This window comes from Lithobates pipiens, unplaced genomic scaffold (genome assembly GCF_037356315.1).
Source record: "Lithobates pipiens isolate NorthernLeopardFrog02 unplaced genomic scaffold, aLitPip1_a1.2 Scaffold_3, whole genome shotgun sequence".
NCBI classification, from domain to species: domain Eukaryota; kingdom Metazoa; phylum Chordata; class Amphibia; order Anura; family Ranidae; genus Lithobates; species Lithobates pipiens.
This window is the reverse complement of record NW_027507790.1, coordinates 124,550,310-124,575,887: the sequence shown is the minus strand read 5'-3', so window position 1 is coordinate 124,575,887 and position 25,578 is coordinate 124,550,310. Positions and strand designations below refer to the sequence as shown.

The 25,578-nt window shown below is 42.7% G+C and overlaps 1 long non-coding RNA gene across 1 annotated transcript; it reads left to right on the top strand.

The window, feature by feature from the left end:
- Nucleotides 1-17,239: 17,239 nt before the first annotated feature.
- LOC143940653 (uncharacterized) lies at nt 17,240-23,964 on the top strand. Its single transcript, XR_013263904.1, has 2 exons — nt 17,240-17,771; nt 21,623-23,964. It is a non-coding gene; the product is annotated as an uncharacterized LOC143940653 (long non-coding RNA).
- Nucleotides 23,965-25,578: the final 1,614 nt, after the last annotated feature.

The following is a 25,578-nucleotide window of genomic DNA, read 5'->3' as shown; positions in this document are numbered from 1 at the left end:
TCCCTGATTTGGAGCAATGTCCCTCTTTCCTCCTCATTTGTCCCTCATTTTGGTCTGATCTGTATAGTTGTATATAAAATGCACTTTTTATCTTTCAAAAAGTGTTTCCCCGTGCTAAACATTTCATCCAAATTCTAAATTGCTGCATTTGACAATTTTAAAAGCCAATATAAATGAATAGTAGTGGTAAAAAAAAGTCCTTGTGGATTTAATTAACTTTTTTTTGGTTAATTCTCCTTTAAGGGCGTGTGCCAAGGGCGTGTTCTCTGCCTACATGCGTTTGCAAGTAGGTGTCCCTTATGCTCTAGAATAAGGCTTACCTATAGGTAGTGGAAATATCTCCTAAACATGCGCCATTTAGGAGATATTTCACTTATAGTCCACTGAAAATTCCAACAGTGCATGCGCAGGGAAGAAACTAAACTAAGTGCCGTTTCTTCCCTAGCCTGTGCCGTTAATCGTGGCTCCCGTGAGCATGTGCGGGAGTGACGTCACGCGGCTGTGGCGAATCAAAGAGCCGGAGTCCATGGCCCGGAAGGAACGGGGGCCAGAGGATGGATGCTGCTTACACAGGGGACATCGCTGGATTCTTTTGCAGGTAAGTGGCACATAATGGGCTAGTATGCAATGCAAATACTATACAATAGTGTAGCGCTAAAAGAAACAAGGTGACCTTATCTACCCCCTATCGATATTCTCATGGTATTATATAAATATCAAAAAAAGGATTACATAACATTCATATAAAGAATAATGCCCATCAATATACACAGTGTGTGCACAAGTGTGTAAAAAATATAAAGTGATACAAAAAAAGTCCAAAAGAGGTACAGAGTCTCTTATATATAATAATCCAATCCACGTGTGTGGTAGAAATCACCGTCCACCTTCTTTGTATAAAAAAGACATGCAGACACCACGTGACGTTCCCATCACCAATCACGATGTAGGCTTACCAGATATACTGGATCCAAACGAATATACATTCGAAGGATCACAAAAGCTTATGCAATTTTATGCAGATTTTTCAAAGATGAACTCTCCAGGGAAATTTCAAACATAACCGTTCCATTCATGTACTAGGCAATAAATTATCTCCAGCAATGTAATCCAGCTCAAATTGTCGAATACATGCAAAAGGAAATAGGGGCCAAATAGCGTAATTCCATTTTAAAAGAAAATTGGATAAAAAAGGTAATGAACTCACATGTGTACAATGAATCAAGTGCTTTTCAATAAAAACACGGCTGCAGTAGAGTCCCGACGCGTTTCGTCCTCGTAGACGTCATCTAGGGGAGCTCTTGCTGTAGACTCACCACTGCAACTTTACTCTTGCTAGAGACTTGCCGCACAAATTTGTCAGCTAGAACTTGTTCTTCAAGTGCTCTGCAAGTATAAAAATTTCCAGTGAAAATGTGCAGCAGGTTAACAGACTTACAATTCAACACTGCCACAAATTTGTGGCAAGTTTTCCTTGCTATCTTGGATGAGTCCCACGCTCCCTCTGCCACTCTCTCATGGAGGCTTCCATCCTATCCTGGTCTTCTTTTGCCATCTTTGGGCATCTTGATCAGTTGGCTGACGATAACACAATTGCCATGCATGTGGATGGAAGTTAAACCACCATGGGACCCAAGGCATGCAGAGATTGTGCATTGAGCTACACATGCATGGCCTAGTGCTAGACACATGCATGATGAAAAAATTAGTTTTGTTTCGTTTTGATTCGGTAATCTAGTTATTTTGTTTAGTTAAATTCAGTTGACTCATTCAATTTGTTTTCGTAATTCATTTTCGTAATTTTTGAGTTTTCTTTGAATTTACTGAGTTTTTCGATTCGAAACGATCAATTCTATAAATGTTTGAATCGGTCGAAACTAAAATGTTATATTGTTTTCGATTCAAATACAGTGAAAGTGAACAAACAAAAGAAAAATCTTCATTAAATGATTACAATGACTCAAATCACCTTTGGCTTAACAAAAACAGCATTATTTCAAAATGGTACTCTAACTAGGGATGAGCTTAGTGTTCGACTCGAACATGGGGCGTTCGCCTGTTGGGCGAATTCAGAACTTTTTCGCACCAAGTTTGTGTGGCACGAATGGCCCACAATGCACTATGCCATCACAGTGCATTGCTGGCTCATGATTGGCCAAGCATGCACTGTGACCCCGCATGCTTGGCCAATCACATCGCCAGCAGAGAGGAGAGCCATAATTGGCCACAGGCAGGATGCCTGTTGCCAGTTATAGCTCGGGGGGTTTAGTACAAGCCCCACACTATATAAGGCCACAAGTGTGTGTTGGCGTGCAGGGAAAGAGCAAGATAGGCAGGGACAGTGTCTTTTTGCTTGGGAACCTAGCGCTGTTACAGTGGATGTTGTGTGTCTCCTGCACAGTATACACCTGAAGCTACCCCTTATTGCTGGTGTTGTTCTGTTTCTGTAACACAGGCATCTGCAGCATTTACAGTGGGTGTTGTGTGCCTCCTGCACAGTATACACCTGAAGATACCCCTTATTGCTGGTGTTGTTCTGTTGCATATCTTGCACATTAGCCTTTAAAATGAGCACTTTTGATTTTGAACGTTCGAGTCCCATAGACTTTAATAGGGTTCTAAAGTTCGTACGACTTTCTAATCCGTTCGAAGGTTCTGGTGCAAACCGAACCAGGAGGTGTTCGGCTCATCCCTACTAATAACACACAGTCCTTGATTTCAGCAATATGTGTAGTGAGAATTCGAGTTTAATGTAAAATTCGATTCAAATTTAAGTCCAAATTTCAGAAATTCAGACAAATTTCGTTACGTTATTCGGAGCATTCGGTAAAATTTGAGTAAAAATGTGAAAGATGGACCCTCGCGCTATTAAAGCGGTTTGGTACCTAAAAATGAAACTTCATGTTATTAAAATCCCCAGATAGAATACTTACCTAAATGAACCCTGAAAAAAAAATATTCTTTACTTACCTTTTATTTCAGATGTTTCTGCTGACTTCTGGGTTGTCCTCCCGTGGGAGTAGGCGTGGCTATCGTCCTCGCAATGGTCCCTGGGAAATTTCTAAGCTATTTCCCAAGAATCCATGGGGGAACAATGAAATTGCAAAATCTCGCGAGATTTCGTTAGGAGGCCGGTCACGTGACGAGGGCTTGTCCGAATTTGCCATTTTTAAAGTGGGCAGGCAGCTGTATCTGCCATTACCACCATTGCACACGAGGAAGCAAAACAAAGCACACAAAGGAAACAGCACTTTTTCATTGCTGCTCACTGCTATCACTGAGCATGTGCGAGATGGAGCGGAGCATGCTGGGAGCCGAGCGTCATCGATATACAGGAAGTAAATGCCTGTGGGCTTCAGACGCCCACACTTAAAATGGAAAACGCCAGAGCACTTTATTAAAAGTCATCCCGAGGAAAAGAATCGTCGCGCCGGGGGTCAAAAAAACGCCGGACGTGGATGCTAAGCGAAGGTAGCAGTCGCCCACCTGTGACACAGGTAAGAAAAAAAAAAAAAAGAGCGGAATCCCGCTTTAAGTGCTCAAACGTGCAGAAATGACTAAATACGTGTCAAAAAATGGAAAAGTAAAAATTATAGCAATACAAAATCCACAGTGAAAGTGATACAAAAGTGCAAGTGTTGCTAAAAAATGCAGCGGGACAAAATAGTTAACACCAACTATCACATAAGAATAAACAAAGTAAAAAGTCCTGCGCAAATGGTGCCACTAAAAAATAAATATATAAAGAAATATAAATGTATAAAAAAATATAATATAAAAAGTCAATAAATCAAGGTGAACACACCGATGTGTGAAAACAGTGAAAAATAGGAGAAAAGGCGGGACCAGCTGTTCCAAAATAGATAAATCCAGGCTCTCAGAACTCTCACCTCAAAGATGGAATAATCAGGCAAAGTAACATAACCCCAGAGGAATCTCCTTAATATTTCTCTATGTAACAACCAAGGAATTATAGATGAAGCCTGTAGTACATCCTTCTGCCACTAGAGGGCCATTTCCAATACTTGAATACAACACTGCAGCTTGTAATTCCGTGGTATAGAGCTTGAAAAAAACACAGAGGAGAGGGGGAGAGGGAGAAAGAGAGGGGACTCCAATAGTGTAGTAGTTGAATGAATGGACAAATTTATTAAAGCATAAAAAATGGACTCTCACATAGGCAAAAAAAGGTAACACAGAGAAGATAAAAATGAAGACCTGGCGTTTTCAGCCAGTCTTACGCTGTTTCCGGTTGTCCTACGGCCACTCCCAGTCTTACGCTGTTTCCGGTTGTCCTACGGCCACTCCCTCAGTCTTACGCTGTTTCCGGTTGTCCTACGGCCACTCCCTCAGTCTTACGCTGTTTCCGGTTGTCCTACGGCCACTCCCTTCAGGTCTTCATTTTTATCTTCTCTGTGTTACCTTTTTTTGCTTATGTGAGAGTCCATTTTTTATGCTTTAATAAATTTGTCCATTCATTCAACTACTACACTATTGGAGTCCCCTCTCTTTCTCCCTCTCCCCCTCTCCTCTGTGTTTTTTTCAAGCTCTATACCACGGAATTACAAGCTGCAGTGTTGTATTCAAGTATTGGAAATGGCCCTCTAGTGGCAGAAGGATGTACTACAGGCTTCATCTATAATTCCTTGGTTATTACATAGAGAAATATTAAGGAGATTCCTCTGGGGTTATGTTACTTTGCCTGATTATTCCATCTTTGAGGTGAGAGTTCTGAGAGCCTGGATTTATCTATTTTGGAACAGCTGGTCCCGCCTTTTCTCCTATTTTTCACTGTTTTCACACATCGGTGTGTTCACCTTGATTTATTGACTTTTTATATTATATTTTTTTATACATTTATATTTCTTTATATATTTATTTTTTAGTGGCACCATTTGCGCAGGACTTTTTACTTTGTTTATTCGGTAAAATTTGTTTATGTTGTAATTTGGGTATTTGGATATATCTGAATCTCCGAAGAACAAAAAAATTGTCCGAATATTAATTTGGAATGAAACGAATCGCACATGTATACAGGGCCGTCTTTAATATTGATTGGACCCTGGGCAAAAATTTTCTTGGGGCCCCCATGCAATTTCACTCTCCACCTGCTCTGGAACATACAATGAATAGCAGCTAGACTTAAAATCAGTTTACTGCATCAGATCAGGCAGAAATTGCGATTGGTTGCCAGCAGTTACAGCATATCATTACTGCTTACTGACAGGTTCTGACGGTTGTTAGAGGTTACAGCACATATTACGGCTCACTGATTAGTTGCTAGAGGTTACAGCACATCATCTCCTCAATGCAGGGAGGCATGATATACATATGAATGCTGCCTTTATTTACATATCAATGGCGCAGACTGCAGCTATTTACTTAGTAATGCTGCCGCTATTTACATATGAATGCTGGTTATTTACATGTAAACACAAGGTCTGAAGGTGAGTCATCTGTACACAACAATAAGGCCGAGCTGGGCCGAATTAGTAGCAGTACTTCAGACTAAGATATCGGGACATAGCAGGGGACTAAAACTTCAAGAGACAAGGGAATTTAAACTGGGATAGTTGGCAAGTATGAGGCAGCTGCTTTGGGCCCCACAACAATGACAGGGCCCAGTGCAGCTGCCCCTTTTGTCCTGCCTTAAAGACGGCTCTGCATGTATACCTAGAGTACAGTCCGATGAAAATTGCTAACAACCAAGGCAGAACCTTTTATGGCAGAAGAGACATACAGAGCTTCTCCAATAAAAGCCTACTTACTAGCATTTTTTTTTCTTTATAGACCTTCGTTCCACTTTAACTACAAAACAACCAATAATGTGCTGTCATTTCAGATGTTGGAATTGCTTTGTTTGAATAATTTGCAAGCTATGTTGCTTACAAGTAGTTTAGATTTCCCAGCAGTTTAGGACATAACACACTGACAGCAGAAAATGGCAAATTCATCTACTGCACTGCTACCAAGGGTTGGTCCACCTGCAAACAAAGCTCTTAAATACGCATACAGAGGGAAATAAAAAGCACATTCAAGAGGCTTGGAGTCTTTAAGAGATTCAGTTCTACTGGTATGTGTTTATACACAATTGACATTGATTACACTTATTGTACTTCGCAAGAGTTTTGTATAGATGTATCAGTAGTAAATGACTAACCGAAAATGTTTCGACTCTTAAAGACGTTTCCATGGGAACTGGTGATTTTGTGCTTCTTTGTTCTTTAATTTCTTCTTCTTTTATTTTCTTGGACAGATTATAGTAAGTTAAAGCTGAACTTCAGGCAGATATCACAAAAATTACAATTAGATCGTGCTATGTATTCATTAAACAATGACATAGCAATGTACTGTATTTTTTTTTATAAAGCTAGTAAGAACACTTAAAACTTTATTGATACTAGCTCCCTGTATTTCACAAGTACAGCAGTACTCACACTGGGGAAAAGAGACTCAGAGCTCTATTGCTTTGTGTGATGCTTTCAGTCAATAAATGGATTATAAATAAACATATATAAAGGTGAAGGACTAGCAGATATATAAAAACCTACAAATAAAATGAATACAAAAATAAACGTGTACACACAAAAACAGTGATGTCCACTTAATGAGTGATGATTATTCAAATAGGTAAATTAGTCCATCAAAAGTCGCAAACAGTGTAAACAATGAAAAGATATAAAAAGTGCAGACTTCTCCAAAACCTGAAGTCAATAAAGAATAATCTTCTATGCAGAAGTATTCACCCAAAGTTGACCAGTGGTAAGTAACATGAGCTCTTTACCAGAATGCATTGACCCCCTTAAATCGAGCAGTCAAATAGAGCTTATGAAACACAATCAACAGACTCTGTACTCGCCAGGATGTTCATAGCCTCCTCATATTCAGCCATCAAATAGCACTTCCCACCACTGGTCCACAGGCACTCATCTTAAAAATAGTAGATCCGCTCATAAAGGGTAAAGAAATAGACAGCCACGTAGTGTGGTATAAATCTGTGGAAATATATTAAAATAAAGTAATTCCCTCACAACTATAGAAACCAGATATGTATATTACAAAAATCCAAAGTCAAATTCCAAAATCCCACTGTAGCCCTCTCTGCGTGATGACGAAACGCTTAGGGTGGAGCCTATGTGACATTACCAAAAGCCAGTCAGAAGTGGGAGTCCCTGGAGAGGCAAGACTCTTGTGGACATCGCTGGATCGAAAGGGGGCTCAGGTTAGTATTGGGGGGCTGGGTCGGGGGGGGGGGGGGTGGCTGCTGCACACAGCATAGAATGCATGAAGGTAAAATTTCTTCAGCCTTTACAACCACTTTAATCATGTGTAAGAAAGGATGTTGCCTTGTGATAATGGAGCAGTGTTAAACACATTTTGTTTATAACCCTTTCATGACTAAGCCTATTTTTGACATTTGGTGTTTACAAGTTAAAATCCATTTCTTGATCATACATCACGGGACACAGGAGCTTCATTACATAGTGGGTTATATAGGCACCTCTGGTGATTGGACACTGGTTAACCCCAATTAAGGAGAATTCCTCCCCTATATAACCCCTCCCATATGGGAGGCACCTCAGTTTTTTTGCCAGTGTCTATGGGATGCCAGCCTGACAGGCTGGGGAGCAGTGTTGGAGGAGACGTGCTCGCAGGGGAAATGGTCTGCGATCGAGAAGCTATTGCCCATAAATGTCTTGGAGATCCAGGCAGTTTATATGGCTCTCATAAGGTCTTACAGACTACGAGGTCTCCCTGTTCGGGTTCAGTCTGACAAGGCCACAGCAGTGGCTTATATCAATCACCAGGGCGGTACCAGGAGTCTGATGTTCCGTGTCTTTCTGCAGTCTTCATTCCAGGAGTGGAAAATTGGCAGGTGGATTTTCTGAGCCGCCAGCAGTTGTGCCCAGGAGAATGGGCTCTGCACCCCGACGTGTTTCGGAACATATGTCACAGGTGGGGTACTCCAGACGTAGATCTGTTTGCATCCAGGTTCAACAGGAAACTGGACAATTTTGTGTCAAGGACAAGAGATACACTTGCTCAGGGGTCAGATGCTCTGACAGTTCCCTGGGATCAGTACAATCTGATCTATGCCTCCCCCCGAGCCCGCTTCTGTCGCGGTTCCTGGGAAGAGTCAAGAGGGAGACAAAATCGGTCCTTTTGGTGGCCCCGGCTTGGCCCAGGCGACCGTGGTATGCAGAGATCATGAAGTTGGCAGTAGGCAGGCCATGGATCCTCCCTCTCCGGCCAGATCTGCTCTCATAGGGTCCAATTTACCATCCTGCTTTACGCAGTCTGAATTTGACGGTTTGGCTGCTGAGACCCACATTCTGAGAGACCGTGGCCTTGCGGGGCCAGTCCTTTCTACTCTGGTCAATGCCAGAAAGCCGGCCTCCAGGCTTATTTATTACAAAATCTGGAGGGCATATGTTTTCTTGTGTGAACTCAGGAAATGGCATCCTAGAAAGTATGTCATTAGCAGGATCTTGGCCTTTCTCCAGTCAGGCCTATAAATGAATTTGGCCATAAGCACTATCAAGGTGCAGATTTCGGCCCTGTCAGTGTTTTTTCAGAAGCCATTTGCATCGCATTCCCTGGTGCGGGCTTTCATTCAGGGGGCCATGCGGATAAGACCGCCAGTCAAACCTCCGGTATGCCCATGGGATCTGAATTTGGCAACCATTTGAACCTTTGCATCTGGCTTCATTAGTTCTCCTGACTAAAAAATTGGTCTTCTTGGTAGCCATATCTATGGCTAGAAGAGTATCAGAGCTAGCAGCTCTTTCCAGCAAGGAGCCGTATCTAATTATTCATAAGGACCGGGTGGTAATGCGTCCCAACAGGTCCTTTCTGGTGGTTTCGGGATTCCACTTGAATCAAGACGTAATCCTACCATCCTTTTTTCTGGACCCACAGTCCGCAGAAGAAGAATCTTTGCACACTTTGGATGTGGTTAGAGCAATCAGTATCTATCTTCAAGCAACTGCTCGGATAAGGAAAACTGATTGCTTGTTTATTTTGCCGGAAGGCCCTAGGAAGTGCCAGGCGGCGTCTAAGTCCACTCTCTCAAGGTGGATTAGACAGGTTATTTCTCAGGCCTATAGTGTAAAGGGGAAGATTCCTCCTTTTCAAGTGAAAGCGCACTCTACTAGGGCTGTAAGTGCTTCTTGGGCAATGCATCACCAGGCCTCCCTGGCTCAGATCTGTAAGGCTGCAACTTGGTCATCAGTCCACACATTCACCAGATTCTATCAGGTGGATGTCAGAGGGCAAGAGGATATCGCCTTCGGGTGCAGTGTACTGCAGGCTGCAGTTTAGGTCCTGCGGTCCCTGGCGGTCTATAATTATGATCTGTGTCTCCCTCCCCTCAATCTGAGCATTGCTTTGGTACATCCCACTATGTAATGAAGCTCCTGTGTCCCGTGATGTATGATCAAGAAAATGGGATTTTTATATACAGCTTACCTGTAAAATCCTTTTCTTGAGAGTACATCACGGGACACAGGGCTCCCGCCCCTCTTGGGTTTTACGTGATTTCTTATTGCTTTGCTACAAAACTGAGGCGCCTCCCATATGGGAGGGGTTATATAGGGGAGGAATTATCCTTAATTGGGGTTAACCAGTGTCCAATCACCAGAGGTGCCTATATAACCCACTATGTAATGAAGCTCCTGTGTCCCGTGATGTACTCTCAAGAAAAGGATTTTACAGGTAAGCTGTATATAAAAATCCCATTATTTTTTGCTTGAAAATTACTTGGAACCCCCAAACATTATATATATATATTTTTTTAGCAGAGACTCTAGAGAATAAAACGGTGATTGTTGCAATATTTTATGTCACACAGTATTTGCGCAGCGGTGTTTTAAACGCAACTTTTTGGGAAAAAGGACACTTTCATGAATAAAAAAAAAACGAAACAATAAAATTAGCCCAATTTTTTTGCATAATGTGAAAGATAATGTTACGCCATGTAAATAGATACCAAACATGTCACACTTTATAATTGCACGCACTCGTGGAATGACGACAAATTATGGTACCTAAAAATCTCAATAGGCAATGCTGTAAAAAAAAGAGTTACAGAGGAGGTCTAGTGCTAGAATGATTGCTCTCGCTCTGATGATCGCGGCGATACCTCACATGTGTGATTTGAACACTGTTTACATATGCGGGCGCGACTTCCGTATGCGTTTTCTTTGCTGCGCGAGCTCGCTGTGACGGGGGGCGCTTTCAAATTTTTTTCTTATTTATTTTATTTATTTTAAAATTAATAAATTGTTTTTAAAAAAAATAATTTTTTTATCACTTTTATTGCTGTAAACATCCCTTGTGACAGTAATAGTGTACGCTCGGCGGCAAGGAGATAAGTATGTTGTGTTGATCACTTAACCGCTTCCCGACTACCTCACGCAGATATACTGTGGCAGAAGGGCACGTACAGACAGATTAACATACAGATTAACATACCTGTACATGGCCCTTTAAGAGACGGCTTGCAGGCGTGCGTGAGCGCCCACCGAGAGCTCCGTGACCGTGATCGCAGGTCCCGTGAACTCTATGTCCGCGGGGATACCCGCGATCATCTTATAGTGAGGAAGAACGGGGAGATGCTAATGTAAACAAGCATCTCCCCCATTCTGCCTAATGACACTGTCACTGATCAGCGCTCCCTTTAATCAGCCAACAGCCCCTCCCCCCCCACAGTTACAATCACTCCCTAGGACACACTTAACCTCTACAGCGCCACCTAGTGGTTAACACCTTCACTGACAGTGACATTTTTACAGTAATCAATGCAATTTTTTAACATTGATCCCTGTATTAATGCCAATGGTCCCAAAATGTGTCAAAATTGCCCGATGTGTCCGCCATAATGTTGCAGTCATGATAAAAATCGCTGTTCGCCGCCATTACTAGTAAATAATTATCAATAAAAATGCCATAAACTATCCCCTATTTTGTAGATGCTATAACAATGCGCAACCCAATCAATAATCGCTTATTGCGATTTTTTTTACCAAAAATATGTAGAAGAATACATATCGGCCTAAACTGAGGGAAAAACATTTTATTTATATATTTTTGGGGGATATTTATTGTAGCAAAAAGTTGAAAAAAAAGTGTTTTTTTCAAAACTGTCGCTATTTTTTTGTTTAGCACAAAAGATAAAAATCGTAGAGGTGATCAAATACCACCAAAGGAAAGGAAAAATAGGAAAGCAAAAATAAAATATGAGCCTTTATATGATCACTTTAATCTATGACACTGAGGTTATAACTGATTATTACTGTGTGCCCAGACACATTTCTTTTCAGGCAAAGGAAAAAAGGAAAAAGATAGTTGACACATTGAATAGCTGTGCAAATGGCTTTGATATGTATCTCAAAATGAGATGCATCTGCAAAATTCTTATAGCTGTCCAGATGGCAGTTCAGTACAATAGCAGAAATATATCAAGCAAGGCTCAGAGACAAGGCAGAACAGAAGTAGTTGATTATTTGGTACACTATTTGAGACAGATTGAAGGCTCAGCTACACATGATATTTCTAAGACTCATAAATATAAGATTTAACCATTTGTTGGCAGGTGCAAAAAAACTGCAAATTGTATATTGCTAATAAGGAACCTGGTAAACCTTATGCTTAAAAATCATTCAAAATCTCATATGTGGAATGGGAAAATTTGCCCTGCATATTCATAATCTCTTTACTCTGTGTGATCACATAAATAAAGACAAGGCCCCCAAATGTTAGGTGAGCCTATCTTTGCTATAATCTGCCTTAAAGCTGAACTCCGGGCATAAAAAACTTTCATTTAAATGTATTCATATTCAAATATATAAACATAAAGGATATAAATGTACTTTCTGGGAAACATTGCCTTTATAAACTCAGGCATTACCTTGTAAAAGTAGCAGTGACATCACCACTGTGCTGTACATAGCATGTACAGGGAGCAGAGCAGTGGGAGGGGCCCCTCAGGTCCACCCACTACAGGCTGCCTGCAGAAAATTTAAGGAGAGGGGTGGAGACAAGACTAGTCACCCCGCACAAGGAGAGAGAGCAACAGTTACCAGTCTTTATTACAGGAAGCTTCTGCACAAGGGTAAAAGTTCACATGGGATTACTGCACAGGCCTGGAAGAAATACACGAACCACACCAAGGTTCAAGAAGAATACACATGCCAAATGTACTAACTACTAAGACAGTATTTGCTTACTTTGGAGTTGAGCTTTAACTTATGTGACACAGTGGGGTTTCTTATCTCAATGGTTTTACTAAAACAGTGAATTTACTACACACCAGATATAGTTTTCAGGACTTTCCTGCCCACTTTTATTTAAAAAAAGTCAGAATTCATACAGGTATGTCTTCACACGCAGGAGGCTCTCATCATTAATGCAATACGCAAAACATTCAGCCTCCTGGCTTTCTTGTGACAGCTTTACTGCTCCAAGTACCTCTTCAGGGTCTCTCGTGATCTTTAGTACCTTTGTGGTCCTCCAACCATGAACATGTCCCAGTGTGTATGCACAGATGCTGCACCTCAGCTCTGCATCTTCCTTACAGCTTCGTAGCTGTTCTGTCCCACATGGACTCTCTGTCAAGCTCGGGCCTTCCCCTGTCCTGACTTGGACACCGTGGTGCACAACAGCACCTCACAAACTGACCTCCTCGACAGGGTGGGACTCTGAGCTTTTTCTCTGGCTCTCATATGAATGCAGCACACACCTGAGCCATTAGTGTGCTTGCTGCTCAGAGAACCTGGCGTAAGCCACAATTTTAAACAGTAGCATGGGGACACCATGCTACAGTTATTAATAAAAATATATCACGGTTATTTGTGAAAAGGCAAATATGAATTTAGTTGTGTTACTCCAAATAAAATACAAAGCCAGTGTAGCGCTACCCCCATAGGAGCTGCTGGTGAATATGGGTCTATCCCACCCTGCACAGCCAGGCACACACATTTTCCACACACTCTGGAGACAGGAATCAGTCCTTGCAGCTTGACCATTGCACTCTGTATATTATCCACTCCTAATCCTTTTATTTTGTATAGTACCCAGACCTGATCTCTGTACACTACACCTTACCCTCTTTTGACTTCTGCAACCCGTTACCCACATGTGAACTCTGAACTTTGTACATTACCAGCTCCTGACCCCGCCGTTTGTATGTTACCCACTCTTGACCTCTGCACTTTACATGTTGCCCATTCCTGACCCCTGCACTGTGTACATTACCCTCTCCTGACCTGCACTCTGTATGGTACTCACTCCCCACTTTACACTTTGTCCATTATTCTCTCCTGACCTCTGCACTCTGTATTTATAGGTGTGATAGGAGTCAATTGGCACGCATCTTAAGCCGCGTACACACGGGCGGACTGTCTGGCCAACTTAGTCCGTCGAAACACATTTCAGCGGACAGTCTGCTCGTGTGTGGGCTTCAGCGGACTTTTTCAGCGTGCAGTCTGGCGGACTAAGTATTTCGGAATTTCCGTAATATTGTCCGTCGTACTTTGGTTTCAGCGGACAATCCGCTCGTGAGTAGGCTAGTTCGACGGACTAAGTATGGCGCATGCTCAGAAAGGATTTACACGGCGAAAGGTTGCATTGCTGTGTATTGGACTTCCTATTTCTAGTCCCATCGTACGTGCTGTACATGTCATTGCGCAAACTTTCGACGGACTGTTTTGCATCCGTGTGTGGTCAAGTCCGTTCATTCGAAAGTAGGACGGACTGTCCGTCGGATTGTCTGACGGACTAAGTTGGCCATACAGTCCGCCCGTGTGTACGCGGCTTTAGAGAAGGGCTGCGGTTTGGTATCATATATCTATCAGTACAGTTTTCCATATTTCTTTCAGAGCAGCTTTCCTTTCATACAAAATCGCAGGACGCGTATTTCTACCTGCACAGTTTTCCTTTTAAATAACATTGCAAGATGCATATTTATTTCAGTTTTCCTTTCATATAACATTGCAGGATGCATATTTCTGTCAGTTTTCTTAATAAAATTGCAGGTTCTATTTCCTACACCAGGCTTATAATCTATAGGCAACTCAGAGTATGTTTCTATGGGACTCACGCTCCTCTCGCACAAGTAAGCACGAAGCAATCTACTTCAGAAGACACTACATGCATTTTCTTCAAAGTGGAACACTCCTCTCCCACACACTTCTCATAAAACGCTTTGCTGACACGATGTTGGATTTTTCAGCTTTGCCAAGGTAACAGAAGCTAAGTTTAATTAAGATATTCATATCTGGTAAAACAGCTTGCCATTTTTGTATTTATTACAAAATCCTAGTGGCCACAGACCTACATATTGAAAACAATTCTGGGTATTTTTTAGTATTACATTTTGTAAAAAAAAGTTTTAAATAGCGGTTTAAAATAAAAAAGCAGGTCCATTCCACAGTGATTTCAGATTATATCCCGAGTCTTTTAGGTAAATAACAACTGGGGAGGACAGAGGACAGGGATAAGTATATAAAAGCAGGAATAGAAATATGGGAGCTGCCATCGCTGGCTACCTAATGAATCTAGCAGTGGCGGAATTATAGGGGTCGCCAAGATCGCCATGGCGACCGGGCCCCTTGCTGCAAGGGGCTCTTGAGGGCCCCCTGTACTCTTCCGTAGGAGGGGAGGCTGAGAAGAGCTCCTCGATCATCAGCCGAACTGAAATCGACACTGTGCGGGAGCTCCTCACATTACGGTAAAGTGTGTGTGCTCTTTGTCTCCCCATACAGTGTGTGTGTGAGCATGCTTGTATGTATGTGTGTGAGCATGCTTGTATGTATGTGTGTGTGTGTGTGTGTGTGTGTGTGTGAGCATGCTTGTATGTATGTGTGTGTGTGAGCATGCTTGTATGTGCATGTGTGTGTGAGCATGCTTGTATGTGTGTGTGTGAGCATGCTTGTATGTATGTGTGTGTGTGAGCATGCTTGTATGTGCATGTGTGTGTGAGCATGCTTGTATGTGTGTGTGTGAGCATGCTTGTATGTATGTGTGTGTGTGAGAGCATGCTTGTATGTGTGTGTGTGAGCATGCTTGTATGTGCGTGTGTGTGTGTGTGAGCATGCATGTATGTGTGTGTGTGTGTGAGCATGCTTGCATGTGTGTGTGTGTGTGTGTGTGTGTGTGTGTGTGTATGTGTGTGTGTGTGAGCAGGCATGTGTGTGTGTGTGTGTGAGCATGCATGTATGTGTGTGTGTGTGAGCATGCATGTGTGTGTGTGTGTGTGAGCATGCTTGTATGTGTGTGTGTGTTCATATATGTATGTGTATGTATGCATGTGTGTGCATGTATGTGAGTGTGCATGTATGTATGTATGTGAATGTGCATGTGTTTATCAGTGGTGGTGCATCCAAAAGGGTGCACAGGTGCCGATCCCTCTATCCAGCTACACCCTCTATGACCAATGGATAGATTCATGCATAGCATAGCATGAATCTATCCATGGCCACCGCTGCCACCCCCATATTTAGGTGTCTGGTCCCTTTTGGGGTGCCGGGCACCTGAATTACAGCGGCGGGGGGTGTTTTTGCAGCACCTTATTAGAACCATGGGCTGTAATAGGCTTCAAAATAGGTGAACTGCGAGTGCCATGCTTGACGCTCACAGTCTACCCAGGTGTGAATTAATATTCACTTTCCTAACACTGAACCGCCTCTCCACCAATCAGGTGTGTGGGTCTGTTACCCATCACCTGATTGGCTGAAACGATAGGCGCAGCTATTGGACGCCTATCAGGAGGAGAGGACGGGAGATGATGATGGCAGGAGATGCATGGAGGACCCCGCTCATGGCTGTAACCCGCTGCCCCACCAAGACAGGGTAAGTGGCGGGCAGACAGCGAGCGGGTGGTGGGGATTCACAGTGGCAGCATTTGATGGGCACACCAACAGCATTTGATGTGCACAGTGGCGGCATTTGATGGGCACAGCGGCAGCATTTGATGGGTACACTGGCAGCATTTGATGGGCACAGCGGTGGCATTTGATGGGCACAGCGGCAGAGTTTGATGGGCACAGCGGCAGAGTTTGATGGCACAGTGCCAGAGTTTAATGGGCACAGTGGTGACATTTGATGGTACAGTGGTGGCGTTTGATGGTACAGTGGTGGCGTTTGATGGGCACAGTGGCTGTAATTGATGTTTTTTAAATCGGTTCCTTTATATGTGTCCACCCACTTGGGACTGGGCCCTGGTGTTCCACCATCGGGCTCGGAGAAAAGAGCCCTGTCCGGAGGTCGGGGGGGGGCCCTACAAAGTTTCCTGCATCAGGGCCCTGAAGGTTCTAGTTACGCCACTGGAATCTAGCAAGCATGCAATTTATTTTTTATTATTTAGAATACTCGCTAAATTTTTCATGGGTCATGATCCAGGACATTTTAGTTTTTGTCAAGGTCACAGTCAAAGGAGACATTGGGACTTTTCCAGGCCCTTGCAAAAGAAATTTTAAATGTGAGTCGCCTTACAAAGATTAAATTCTGGAAGCTGCGATGTATGTTCTTGACAAATTCATTAAGGACAGCAATTTGAGAGCATTTTGGGATCTATAGGCTAGACATGTGAGTGCAGTGCAGTTCCTACGCACTCTCAGCATCTGTGCTTTCGGAAAATATTTCTGCTCCAAGCTGGGTGATGGCCGCTTCCGATTAATAGATCTAGAAAGTTCACTTTATCCTCACTAATAGCATAGTCCAAAACTCTGCCATTATTAATACAGTTTAAGTGTCTAATGAACTCCAACACTGATTCCTCCGTTCCCTCCCATATGAATAAGAGGTCATCAATGAACCTCCGGTAGAGTTTCAACTCCAGCCTAGGTTCATTGAACACCTGTCTGTCCTCCCATTCTGCCATAAACAAGTTAGTGAGGCTGGGAGCATACTTAGCTCCCATTGCCACACAACCTGTGGGGGAAAAACTGATCATGGTACCAAACATAATTGTGGGCCATACAAAAGTCCAATACCTTCCCCAGAAAACATTTCTGCACATGCGGTATGTTTTCCCTTTTACTCAATGCCCAATTCGGTGATAGTAGGGTGTCATCATGTTGGATTCACCTTGACCTCATCCAGAAGTCACAACAGGACTGTAGTGTCCTTAAGGTAGGCCCTGGTAGTTTTCACACTGGGTTGGAGGAAACTATCTAAATACTCCCCCAGTCTGGCCATGACCGACCCAATCCCATTTACGATTGGGAGTACTGGGGGTTATAAGGGAATACTTATTAAGGTTACCAAAAGATATACGGTACTAGGTTAAAGGTCTAAGATAATATGCTTAGGCGTGCATTTCACTAAGTTCAGAATTAAGATGCAAGATGTTGACATATTAGGATGCATCTGTCTGCGGTAAGAGGTACAAAGCTAAGATAGGACTGGTTACGCAAGAATATGGTCAGTCAGCAGATGTTGAAATGACGAAATAACTATCAGAAGACTGTATTTCACCTTTGACTTAGATAATGTCATGAGTTTAAGAAAAATGTCGATGTATGTATGAATTACCTGATTGGTTAAACCACAGGGCTGTCCTTCAGCTCAAACTAAATAAAACTGTTGTGTGTGCTTCAATAGGCACATTCATTATTCACGTACAATAGTGTGTATGTGTAATGTTTTGTCCACCGGTGAAAGGGACCTCCGCCCTTCAATCCTAGCCTAGGCTACCAGGGGTTACTTACAGAAGACGAGCAACCTAACAGTTTTGGTACCAGCAAAGTGGGGTTCGTCTCGTCTTGCGACAGGTAAGTCACTTTACTCTTTTTTACCTGATTGGTGAATGGTGTAAACACTTACTCTGTCCGGGCGGCCGCTACGAACTTAGTTTAAAATTAAAAGAAGTAACTGTGCCTTCGCGGTGGACTAGGCTGGTCCCTCGGGAGGTTAAAAGGGCTCGCAAGGAATTTATAGGTTTAGGGGAGTCCGACTAGGTTGGTCTGACTTAAAACTATTGGTGATAGTATTTTTAACACGGGAAGTAGTAGATTACGCCCGTGACAAAGGGATTGGTGGAGTGGACGCCCATTTGAAAAAATTTTTTTTTTTAAAAAAAGTGCACTATAAATTGATAAATGTATTGCAATACGGTTATTTCATGTCTTAAAGTATATTAAGAATATGTCTGTTTCTCTCTAGGTACACGTGTAAGTATATAGAGTATAAGTTTTAATATAGAGTATAAGGAAAATAATTGTTGTTGTTTAAATGAGTGCAGAATATGAGGAGCCCTCTTGTAGTGACATAGCATCCGCCTGCCCCCATTGCACGTTAGGTCTACTCTTCCTAAGAATAGATGACAAGTGGATTTTACTGACCACCAGACCAGGGGGGTTCTCTTGCAGACTTGGTGTAAGAGGGGTATATCCCGCCACCAGGAAAGATTTACCCTTCATCGTATATTAAGGGTAAATCTTCATAGTTTTATATAAGTCCATCTGCCCCAAAAAAGATCAGGGATCCTACTCCCAGACCAGAGACCGGATTGTTGGACAAACCGGGTGTTATCACCTGTGTCCTGCCACTAGACACACACTGCCCAGACTACTAGATGGGGAATTCTGCAGCAACCCAAGCCATGGCCACCCCATCACCCTATGAATTTGTTAGTAATATGATCCCTGGCCCCCAGGTAGAACCATTTTGGACACAAGTCCGAGAAAGGTGTCAGCAATTGGGAATCCATGACCCAGGACCCCAAGGTCCTTGTTCAGAGGAAGACTGGCAAGAAGTCAGTAAAATTTGTCAGGTACATAAGCATTCTTATCCTCCCTGCAAAGGGGCTGACCCACAATACATGAAGGATTGTTTCTGTGCATGGAACAAATGCCTTGGAAAATATAGGCAATTGTGGACAGCAAGGACATTGGAAATCCCAGTGCTCTTATAGGACTGGACAGATTAGAGCAAGAGGCAGGGGATTTAACCCCCAGACCCGCCCACAGTATCCCCGTTATCTGCCATACCAGAACCCTCGTCAACCACTACCCCAATATCCTACACAGCCACAAATAATGCACCGAGGGAAACTCTGTTGGTATTAATGGGACACCTGTCACCCATCCCATCACTCCACCACTGACTGTAGCCACTCCAGAAGGACAGAAATTATGTACCCAAACTTTTGCCGTCTTGTCCTCATGCCCTGTGCCCCTTATGGGACGGGACCTCTTGGCACAACTGTGTATTACCATTAAGTTTAATAAAGAAGGTTCCCTTACCGCTAGTTCACCATTATGTGACTTACATGGCCCTAAGCGACATGCACACAGAGGGTTCCCAAAAAGACATGCACACAGGAGTTTCTTTCTAATGATACCTTCCTCCCTTGACCATCACACAATTTGGGCAGAAAACAAAGGTAGTGTGGGCTTTATTAATTGCACACCATATGCACCCCAAATGCGGTCAGATGCAGGGATACAATATCAAAAACAGTATCCCCTACCCCCAGAGAAAGTCAAAGGCATCTCCCCTCAAATTAATGATTACATATCAAAAGGTATCCTGAGACCAATCATCAGTCCCTGGAACACACCCATTTACCCTGTAAAGAAGGCCAGTGGCGAGTGGAGACTCGTCCAAGACCTCAGAGCAGTAAACAAACAAGTGATTCCCCTCCCACCCCTAGTCTCAGACATCACTTTTATTTTCTCATGCATACCGGCAGACTCTCTATGCTACACAGTAATTGATTTAGCGAATACTTTCTTTAGCATTCCCATTGCAGAGGAAGCCCAACCTATGTTTGCTTTCTCCTGGGCCGGGGGCCAACTAACCTGGCAAGGGTATGTAGACAGTCCAGCCGCCTTCTCTATGGTGCTCAACGAGACTGTCAAGTCTTGGACATCTGAGCGAGGGTCGGTACTGATACAGTATGTGGACGACTTGCTCCTGTGCAGTCAAACTGCTGAAGATTGTGCGGTCGATTCAACATCACTGTTGGGACACCTAGCCCGAGCTGGACACCTCGCCTCCAGGAAGAAGGTGCAATGGTGCCAGTCCCAGGTTGAATACTTAGGTTGTATCCTTAGAGAAGGAACAAGGCTGGTGTCACCTAAACGTGCCGCAGCCCTACAAGCTCTCAGTCCGCCAAAAGACAAGGCCGCCCTACTCTCATTTTTGGGTGCAATTGTATATTGCCGCCAATGGATCCCTGACTGTTCTCATTATGATAGTATCCTAAGAGAGGCTACTGGCTCGACAGCCCCTAAATTAATAGATTGGACTGAAGACAGACTACAAGCTTTTCAAGCTCTATTAAACAGTCTGTCAAATGCTCCCGCCCTGGGATTGGTAGACTATGGTAAAGCTTTTCAGCTGTACTGTGTAGTTTCAGGAAGCTCTTTTGCCGCCGTGCTAACACAACAACATGGATCAGGGTATCGCCCTGTCTCATATCTATCAAAAAAAAAAAAACTCCCCATCCAAGTACAGGGAATGCCATTCTGTCTCCAAAATCTTGCTGCCTGTGCAATGGCTGTACAAGATGCAAACAAATTAGTGCTAGGTCACCCATTGACTCTCTATACCACTCATTCAGTCACGCATCTTATTCAGAACATGAATACCCAACATATGACCTCGCAAAGACTTAGTGGTTATGAGATAACACTGATGAACACTGATAACCTCACACTCAAATATGTGCCTGCCAGCAACCCCGCTGTGCGCCTTTTGCATTCCATGTTGCGTTTACCACATGACCCAGACATTATACATGACTGTTCGGAAAAGGTTGCTGCTATTACCAGTCCCAGACCGGATCTCACTGACACCCCTATCTCAGGTGCAGAGGATGTTTTCGTTGACGGTAGCTGCTCACGTCCCTCTGACTCCACCTTTTTAACCGGTTATGCAGTTGTTCAACTACCAGACATCGTACTGGAGGCAAAATCATTACCTCCTTCTTCAGCCCAGGTAGCAGAGTTAGAAGCCCTCACTAGGGCCTGCATTCTATTCACCGGTAAAGAGGTGAACGTCTACACAGACAGTAGATATGCTTTTGGAGTGGTGCATGATTTTGGTGTGATATGGGCCAATAGAGGTTTTAAAACCGCAGACAACAAAATAATTGGCAACTCCACACAGATTAGTGCTCTCCTCCAAGCCATTCTTTTTCCAAAAAAGGTAGCCATAATTAAAGTAAAGGCACACTCCTCTGACAGCAGTCGTGTTTCAAAAGGGAATGCTTTTGCTGACAGAGAAGCTAAAAGAGCTGCTGCCTTTTCCCCTAACCCACCTGCCCCCACAACAATGTTTTTCAAGGAACACTTCGCAGCACCTAACTTTAAAACTGTTATAGCACAGATGCAATCAATGGCCACAGAAGATGATGTCCATTTTTGGACAAAGGAAGGATTGACCAAAGACCCTGAAGGTCTTTGGTCAAAAGAGGGGAAGATCCACATGCAAGAACAAAATTATCACCCTTTGAGGTCCTCATGGGAATCCCCGCAAACATAGAATTACCCTCATTAGACCAAGACACTGATATTGACATTTATTCCCAACAGGAAATGTACGTGAAAAACCTGGTAAGTATGCTCCACGAAATAAACGAACAAGTTTCTGTCACCTTTTTTCCCTCTTCCCACAGAACCAACGCATCCCTTCATCCCTGGGGATAAAGTGCTGATCAAACAATTAGCACAAAGAAAGAGTATCGGACCGGCTTTCTCAGGACCATGGAAGGTGGAAAAGGTATCCAGGACCGCAGTGTTAACAGACCTAGGAAACACCTGGATCCACGCCAGCCGTCTTAAAAAGTGTCCCCAGCTTCCCTCGACTCCAGAGCCCCTGGCAGTGACAGAGAGCAGCAACTCCCAAGAACAAGATCTACAAGAAGTTCAGAGAGGCATAGAACAAATTTCCCTGGAAGATCCCACACCCCCTCAAAAGGACAAAACAGAGCCAACAACTGCCGGGATGAGAAACGAAGAAGAAGAACAGAACTCTTAGATAACAAATAATCAGAACTTTAAAAAAAGATGCTTTCTCCATCAGTGTCAGGGAAGGCTGTATGCCTTTGGGGTAGTCTGGTACTATTTGTATTCCTGCCCACATGGTTGATAGCTAACTGTATATATCATCCAGAAGATTTAGGTCTATTAAAAGGGATATGTGGACCACCTAAGATGAATAATACCCCCGGCCAAAGACATAGTAGAAGTATTGTACCCGTTAATGAGTCACCTAAGGGACTGACTAACAAGATGTTACTACTAAAATTCAAATATAGCTATGCTCAAAAATCTGGTTTTGAGAAATGCTGGATTTGCAGCAAGCTACATCCCAGTACAGCTAGAATCCCTCTCATGGCAGTCCCCTTGAATTTTACCCCCCTCCTTAATGGAACACCCCCTATCGTCCTAACGAATGTTACTAGGACCCGTCCAAATAAAACCCTCACTTTCCAAATTATAGGTAGAAGCCACTTCCCAGACTGGTGTTTCCGACTGGGAAACACCACAGATGGAGCCGAGGTTTGCAAACAAGCAAAACTTAACATTTCAATGACATCATTTAACAGTCCTTCTTTCTTCCATACTTCAGATCCCACCCTAAATGCCACCTTTTTAGACTTTCTTAGCTCCAGTACCAAGACTACAATACACCAATTAATGTCAATACTGGTGCTCTCTGGCCTTTCTGATACTCTTAGGAACGTGTTCCATAAACGACCCCTAGCTCTAGGAAATACCATATATATATGCTGCGGCAAACTCTGTCACCCCTGGATCCCAACCAAACCCCAGGGGTGGTGTTACCTTGCAGCCCTGGTTCCTATCATGGGGGTATTAGGGGATAACAAGGGAAGTCACCTCCTTGAAGCCAGCATGCATCCTAGATATCCCCTTAGACACCGTAATAAACGAGAATTGTTTTTAGAAAAAGATATGGCCTGGGCATGGTTCCCTTCCTGGACAGGGTGGGGAATTGACCTAATGAAAAGATTAAATAATTACACTGGCATAATTGATGAGATTCTGGAGGAAAATTCTGATGACATAACCAAACTAAATCTAGAAACTAGGGCAATTAGGAAGCAACTAGAACTACATGAGTTGGCTATAGAAAGTATGAGTGCAGCCCTTACTGGCCTCTGTGAGACTACTGAGGATTATGAGTGCTGTACCTGGATTCATAATACCAGCATCGAAGTCCCAGACTACTATGACGTTATTGCCCAACACAGGGAAGAGGTAAATAAACTACAGAAAGAGGCAAGGAACATAGGAAAAAACTGGGATCCCTTCTCGAGCAGTTTTAGTTTTGGGGGATTAATATCTTGGCTCCGAAATGCTGCCATGACAATTGTCACTGTGATTCTCTTCATTCTATTTTTATATGCCTGTTATAAGATAATCAAATGTTTATGTAAAAAGGGAAACACGGTCGCTCCGAAGGATCTGAAACTCACTTCCATTGTTAAGGATCCAACGGTATGGTATAGAAACCAAGAGCACAAGGGTTCGGAGTATGAAGCCTGTGCTATTAAATTAGAAAAGGAATGATCATTATGTAAATCACAGAATGATCAAAGGAAGGATTATAAGGGAATACTTATTAAGGTTACCAAAAGATATACGGTACTAGGTTAAAGGTCTAAGATAATATGCTTAGGCGTGCATTTCACTAAGTTCAGAATTAAGATGCAAGATGTTGACATATTAGGATGCATCTGTCTGCGGTAAGAGGTACAAAGCTAAGATAGGACTGGTTACGCAAGAATATGGTCAGTCAGCAGATGTTGAAATGACGAAATAACTATCAGAAGACTGTATTTCACCTTTGACTTAGATAATGTCATGAGTTTAAGAAAAATGTCGATGTATGTATGAATTACCTGATTGGTTAAACCACAGGGCTGTCCTTCAGCTCAAACTAAATAAAACTGTTGTGTGTGCTTCAATAGGCACATTCATTATTCACGTACAATAGTGTGTATGTGTAATGTTTTGTCCACCGGTGAAAGGGACCTCCGCCCTTCAATCCTAGCCTAGGCTACCAGGGGTTACTTACAGAAGACGAGCAACCTAACAGGGGTATTTACGCATTTTTATGAATCTTTGGTAATGTATATATTACTGGTATTCTACATCAAGTGGGGTTAAGATATAGGTTCTCTTTCATATTAACAGCCCCATTCCTAAAACCTCATTCAACCAGCAAAATTAGTTGATCCTTATACTGTTCAGTTGGATCTGATGCTAACTTTTTATATGTGATTTGATCACTCAAAAGTTCCATTTATTGGTTGTGGTAAAAGGACTTCTTCAATATCACAACCTCACCCCCCTTATCTGCTGATCGAATAATAATTTCTTTCTTCTCTTCCAAGGATTTTATTCCTTCCCTAATATATTCAGGATTAATGCGCTTTTTCAAGGGGAGTTCTTCGATGTCCTTTAGTACCATATTCTTAAACACTTCAATAAAATTATTATTGACATTTTGAGGATTGAAAACTGACTTATTACGCAGGCCGCTATTCATGTTTATTGAAGATTTTTTAGCTTGTCTAGAAGTGTCACTTGAATGACTCAAAAATACTTTTTCATATTTAATGTACGAACAAATTTGTGCGCATCAATGTACACATCAAATTTGTTCATTCTTTTCCGAAGTGCTCATTTTAGACCTAAATTCAAAATATTCTTTTCACTATGGCTCAACTCAACTTTACTGAGATTATAGATTCCAGTGTTCAATTGCTGTGATCTCTATGATCTTGTGAGTTCCAAATTGTCTGTCCTATATTAAAATGTTGTAACATTGCTGCACTTAGATGGCGCTTCTCTCTTTTGTGTTTTACTGTCTACAGAGCCCCTTTTAGCTTGTTATGAGCCGGCAGCCATCCACAGTTAGGCTCCATGCACACTGAAGCTGATAAACTGCAGTTTATTGGAGTTTGGGCGTTTTTTTGTAAAAGCCCATAAACTCCACTCTATGTTAGCCTATGTGTCCATGCACACATGGACGTTTTTCAGCTTTAATGAGCAGTGCAGTTTATGGGCTTTTTTCTGAACGCCAGAAATTCGCGTTCAAAGTGCCGTTTTTCAGCGGCAAAAAACGACAAACGCTCATTAACGCTCATTAACGCTCATTAACGCTCGTTCATTAGTGTTCGGCATTCTATTTTTCAATGCATTGTGGGATTTTTGGAGTGTCCTCTGTGTATTTTTAAAAAAAACGCCCATTAACGCTAACGCTGTAAAACGCTCATTAACGCTCATTAACGCTAGTATAAAACGCTGTTAAAAGCAGGTTTTTCAACCAGTGTTTTCTGCCAGCAATCTGGCGTCCAGAAATAGCTTTTTTGAGCTTCAGTGTGCATGGAGCCTTAGCCTATATGTGACCACCAACACACCTTGTGCTGCATTTGTATTTTAATGCATGGACTCCCTGCTATAGAGAGCTGTTTAATTGCCCATTCTCTCTAATGAGCTGACAGAGCGCACATGAGCATATGTATATAATATTCCTGTGTTTGAACTTTCTTAACAAGACTCTCCCTAAATTGAGGACTAGTTCTACCCTTACTGCATTTGA